General features: G+C 38.5%; 1 pseudogene; it reads right to left on the bottom strand.

Moving 5' to 3' along the window:
• Positions 1 to 1,319: 1,319 nt before the first annotated feature.
• Positions 1,320 to 6,000, bottom strand: part of LOC103671888 — a 28,997-nt pseudogene continuing 24,316 nt past the window's right edge.

Genomic DNA, 6,000 nt, shown 5'->3' with positions numbered 1-6,000 from the left:
AAAAAAAAAAAAGGAAAGAAAAGAAAATCAATGCCTCTTTAAAATTGTCCACCAAAAAAGCCATTTTTATTTGTGGGAAATTTAGAGATGACTTCCACTCAAGATGAAGGTTTTAGATCTTTATTAACTTGTCTGTTTTTCTTGCCAAATTAAGAATTCTGGGATTAAATTAAATTAGTGTGACTTCCATTTTCCTATTTGATACAGTAAGAAACAGAAGGAGGGATTATTTTGGAAAGTTATTTTATCTATGAAAATTTTTAAAAACCATGAATTAGTGGAAATTGTTCATTGGATAATTTCATGTTTATAGTTCCATACCTGGTAAATAAAATAAAATATGATGATTTTACATTCACCTTTTTGCAAAAATTAGGAGAGAAAATAGATTTAAACTGAGCTGAAAATTAGAACTCAACCAATATTTTTTGAAAAGCAAATGTGGTTGTTTGACCACTCTGTGCATACCAGCACTCACATCTTCACTTATTTCATGGAACCTAAGGTGTTACAATTTTTCCATGACTAGTCCCAAGTGGAGGAACGCTAAATGGGCTGCGGAAGCACCACTATAAGGACTACATATATGATGAGATTAAGGCTTTAACCTCCAGTTTGAAATAGACGTGTGTGTCTTCATCTGAGAGTAATTTCACTAAGTGATTAGAAACCTTAACTGATCAATAATAAAAAAGAAAAATATTTCTGGAGAGACTTTATTTTTTATAACTCAACTGAAAAGAAAACTTCACTGTTCTGATCTTAGTCTGAATTCTTAGTAAGAAAGACATCTACAGTAACAAAAGAAACGTGCTTTCTTAAAGACGGAATTGAGATGGGAATAATCTCCCATAATATCTGATGACTTAGCAAGATTAAAATGAGAGGTTTCTGTAGACCTCTGTCTCTTAACGCAGCAGTTATTGATCCTTTTTTTCTGTTTGACAATTTAAGAACTTTATTAATAGGTGCTTGCTGTTTGTTGACTTTTTTTTTAAATATCAAGTTGTAAACTCTCATTACAAATGAAAAATGTGGATCTTAAAAAATCTCGACTAGATATGAAACAGTTAAAAACCTTCTGAAGGTGTATTGAAAAAAACATATTTGTCATTACCGAAAAGAGATATCTTTAGGTAAAAATAATAAAAACCCCATGGTAATGCAGATAGTTCTACTTATCTGGTCAATGGGCAAAAAGCAAGCACTTACGGTCTTCATCTCCAATCTTTTATTCATTTCTTGTTGCTGGAATTTCATATGCATTTCTTCGCGTTGGATGACTAAACCAGATGATGGTAGAGATGGTAAAACAGCATTTACTCAGCCCCACCCTGCTCAGCCTGGTAGCTGATGAATTCTCAGCTGGTGGATCTGCTTGCTGCTTTTGTCTCCTAGCTCTCTTGTACTTTAGGGTTTTCCGGGCATCTGTGCAGGTAATTGAAGTTGCAGCTGTACCTACGCATTGAAGTGGCTACTGACCTTACAGACCTTGGGTCTCATCTTGATTTTCTTTATCTTCGTCATTGCCGACCTCCCTAGGCTGTCGTTGGCTAGGAGGGCCCCTTTGGAATTGTGATCTGAACACCGATGCATATTGTCTCACTGGTCTACCTTGTTCCCCTGCACCCCCATTGCCAGCTCCTGCCATCACCTCTCCCTGCACAGGAGGATTGGAGGACTGCGATCCGAGTCTGTAGGGCCTCTGCCTATAGTGAGGTGGGAATCCTCACCTGCCGGAGGGCGGCGCTGTGGGACATGGGCTTCTGGAGCATTTTCCCCGCCCTCCTCCTTTTCCCTGCTCTCACTCTTCTAGTAGTTGTGCTGGCAGTTGCGTGGAGGACCCCTGTAATGTGGAGAGCATTTGTAATGGTTATGGTGGGCTGCATATTTACTGCCCTGCACTGGAGCTCCACCAGGGCCTGTCACAGAAGCTGCCTCCACACCCTCTTCTCCTTCAACAGCATCAAACTCCACCATCTCCCCATCTCCTACACTGCCAAAGAACATCCTGGGCCTCTTCTTTTTTATGGCCGTCTGGTGTACAAATACACTTCCTTGATGTCATTCCTGTTGATGAAACCGCATCCATTTCTTACACTGAACCATTTGACTCTTCTCAAAACCTTCCTTGTGATGACCTTCTTGTCACCCCAGGCAGGCGCCAGTGATGTGAGGCCACCTGGCTGCCACTCCCTGCACTGCTGCCCATGGGTGCTGGGCTTGGTGTCTGCAGTGCTTATGGCAAGGGCTGTGGCGGCTGGTGGGTCTTGTCCTCGGTGCTCAGGGTTGCGGGGAAGGTGACCGGGGCCGGCTGCAGTAGGGGCGCCTCTTCCTGGGGTATGATGGTAACTGCCCCTGGCCGCCCCATAGTAGGACTATTGGGCTGCTCTGGGCTCTCTGGGGTCCGCTCACTGCTCCCGCTACCTATGGAACAGATGAAACCGTTGTTGGTCCTTTTTCACCGCTTCAGAACCATGTGTCTTTAGGTCATCTGCCAAGGAACCACCCATCAAACGTAGAGATTCTTAAGCTCTAGTGTTATTAGATATACAGCAGAATAAAATCACAGATTCAAGCTCCACAGCAAAGAGAAAGGAACAAACTCGGGCGCCTTGGTGGCTCAGTCGGTTGAGTGTCTGACTTTGGCTCAATTCATGAACCCAGGGTCCTGGGATCCAGCCCCCTGTCAGGCTCCCTGCTTTTCAGGGAGTCTGCTTCTCCCTCTCCCCACCTTCCTGCTCCTACTCTCTCCTGCTCTCGCTCTCTCTCTTAAATAAATAAATACATAAAATCTAAAAAAACCCAAAACTGATCACGCACACAACATAGATGAAACTCAAAGTCATTATTCTTAGTGAAAGAAGCCAGACACAAAATAGTGCATATTGAATAGTTCCACCTAAATAAAACTCTAAAATGCAAACTGATCCATAGTGATAGAAAGCAGACNGATGGACTGCAGGAGGGGCGTAAGGACACTTCTGGAGTTAATGGAAACAACTTTTTGTATCTTGTGATGGTGGTTTCTCAGGTGGATACATCTCTTAAAACTCATGGAAATGTACTCTTTAAATGGGCACAGTTTGTTGGATATAAATTTTATCGCAATACAGTTATTAAAAAACCGTGGAGATTCAAGATTTCAGCAAGAGTAGACTAGAGCATGTCAAACCCGAGAGGAGCCAAAATGTATTATTTGGTTTTACAAGCTTTCTACAATAATGTTTCCATTCTGTATTCTCAATCACAAAACTTAAAAAGACTAATTTAAGCATTTTTCACAGATGACAACTTCTTTGCTATGAACCGATAGGTGCTATTCAAACAGTGTTCATTTGTGGGTATGCTGGCATACCTCATTTTATTGTGCTTCGCTTCATTGCACTTCCCAGACCCTGCATTTCTTATAAATCGAGGGTTTGTGGCAACCCTGCCTGGAGCAAGTCTATTGGTACCATTTTTCCAACAGCATTTGCTCACTTCCTGTCTCCGTGTTTGGTGATTCTCGTAGTATTTAAAACTTTTTAAGTATTATTGTATCTGTTATAGTGACCCGTGATCAGTGACTATGACTCACTGAAAGCTCAGATGATGGTTAGCATTTTATAGCAATGAAGTTTTTTAAATTAAGGTATGTACAGTGTTTTTTAGACATAATGCTATTGCTCACTTAATATACTATGGTAATAGGGTACATAACTTTTGTATACACTGGGAAACCATCAAAAATTCCTTTGACTTGCTTTATTGCGACATTTGCTTTATTGCAGTGGTCTGGAACTAAATCTACAGTATCTCTGAGGTATGCCTATGATTCTTTGGTACTACATAGAAGTGCTATGGTATTCTAATCATTGTTGCTGTGGATCAGAAAAGAAGCAGTGTAGATTTTACATATAAATTATTCTTTCCCATTAAATGAATATTAATTTGTGTCAACCAACCAAAGATTTGCAGACATTCAGAAAAGGGAAAAATGTATCATTAAATCTCCACAAAGTAGGTATGTTGTTAACATCTCAACTCAAAAGTGCTTGCCATATTTATATAGTGTGAGAAAAAAAAATCACTTTTAATGTTTGAATTTTACTTTTTGGTTTTGTAGGGTTTTTTTAAAGATGCGTGAGATGTATAAGAGCTTTATGTCCTATACACATTATTTATACCTATACAGTTTAAATATTATTATAAAAATAACTCAAAGTCATTTTTCTTTAAAAGGAATTTTAAAGTTATTCCAATTTAAGAAATACCTAAAAAGATCACTTTGAAAATGTTGATAAATTTGTTGTAATTTTCTATCTGCTAATATTACTTCTATCAAAAGTAGTATGTCATTAAAATTCTGTATGGAAGCATTATTCGTTTGAAGTCATAATATTCCCTCTGGTTGTTCATTGTAAATATATAATATTTTAGAGATATCATAAACTAAATAGGGGTTATTGACTTGGCCTGATAAATGACTATGACTTCATTCAGAAACTATTAAAACTCATTTCTGTTTATAAACTGCCATTATCTAATGTATAGACTATAAGAAGTTCACAAATGGGGATTACTGATATGTATGGCATAATTTTTGAAGAACTGGTGGCATCAGTGTATTTTTTCCTTGAAAAACTGCATTTTTAAAAGATATTTCTGATAATTTCCCTGTTGGTAATGTTAAAAACAAGTATGTTTTCCTTAGCAACCAGGGTACATAATGAGAAAACTGAAGACTGAGAAGATTCTGTGAGTCCATTTGTTACAGCTAATGCTAAACCGGCAGAAAGGCATTTCCTGAGGATTTTCTCATGCTCTCCATTTCGATAAACCTGAAAATCATGGCTCAAAACACCAATGTAAGCAAGCAGGCAGCTAGGATTCACTCCACTTTGAAAAACAGGAAAAACAACAACAAAATAAGAATACCTATTAGAGAAAGCCCAAAATTGTACTGGAACAAAATTTCATAGCAATTAGAACCTCTCCCTGTCCTCGTTTTCCTTTTGTTCCCATCCAACAACCAACTGGACAGTAGGCCTTGAAATTTCAGAACAGTTCTGTTTCACAGTCAACACAAAGATAGCATTCCCTTGTTTTTAAGATTTATTTATTTATTTATTTATTTGAGAGTGAGAGAGAGCAGGAGCAGGAGGGGCAGAGGGAGAGAGAAGCTCAAGCAGACTCCCGCTGAGTGTGGAGCCCAATATGGGGCTTGATCTCACAACCCAGGTATCACGACCGTCCAGGTGCCCTAGGATTCCTTTGTTTTTAGAAGAGAAGTTTTTCCCAAGTGAATCCTTACGATGGGTTTAGTGAAGAGCCGATTATTTTCATGGGAAAGCTAATCAAAGCTATTAGGACTTAAAGTGGAAATATTCAATGATACCTTTTGTGTGGCCAGGTATTTTTATACATTGAAATCCACTTAATACCAATTTTTACCAGTTTTGCCGAGCGAGAATAGTGAAAAAGGGCTCACGTATTAGATATAGCTAGCCACACTTGTATAAGCCAACACTATTCAAAGCAAGATAGTTAAGTAATTCGTTAGATCAGACTGAAATCTTTATTTCCACTGACTGGGTGTTGACTTCTGCGAGTTATTTCCCCTTTCTGAATCTATTTTATATCTTTAAATGAAGTGGATAGACTAGATCTGACACGTTCAGTCAAAGCTTCCACAGATATACCTCAGAGGACCCTAGGGATCAGAATGGAAAGTGAATAGGCAAACATCTCTCAACCTGTCCCTCACCCCCATCCTCACTCCCATTCAACAGTAAACACCGCTATTATGTATTTCTAGACTGGGTTTAGTGGACTTTTTTTTTTTAAGAGATAATGGACCTAGAAATATATTTTTAAGTGCTTGTAACTATTAGAATAAATTATCTCTATGGTGCCTTCTAAGATCTGTAATTAAACCTAGCATTGAAAAGTGGCAGTTAGAACTTATTATTACTATAAATAATGACACCAGCATGTCACTAAAAGATAGACATTTTT

This window comes from Ursus maritimus, unplaced genomic scaffold (assembly GCF_017311325.1).
Source record: "Ursus maritimus isolate PB19 unplaced genomic scaffold, ASM1731132v1 scaffold_6, whole genome shotgun sequence".
Taxonomy (NCBI): domain Eukaryota; kingdom Metazoa; phylum Chordata; class Mammalia; order Carnivora; family Ursidae; genus Ursus; species Ursus maritimus.
The sequence above is the reverse complement of the archived record's forward strand: the minus strand, read 5'-3'. Positions and strand labels throughout refer to the sequence as shown.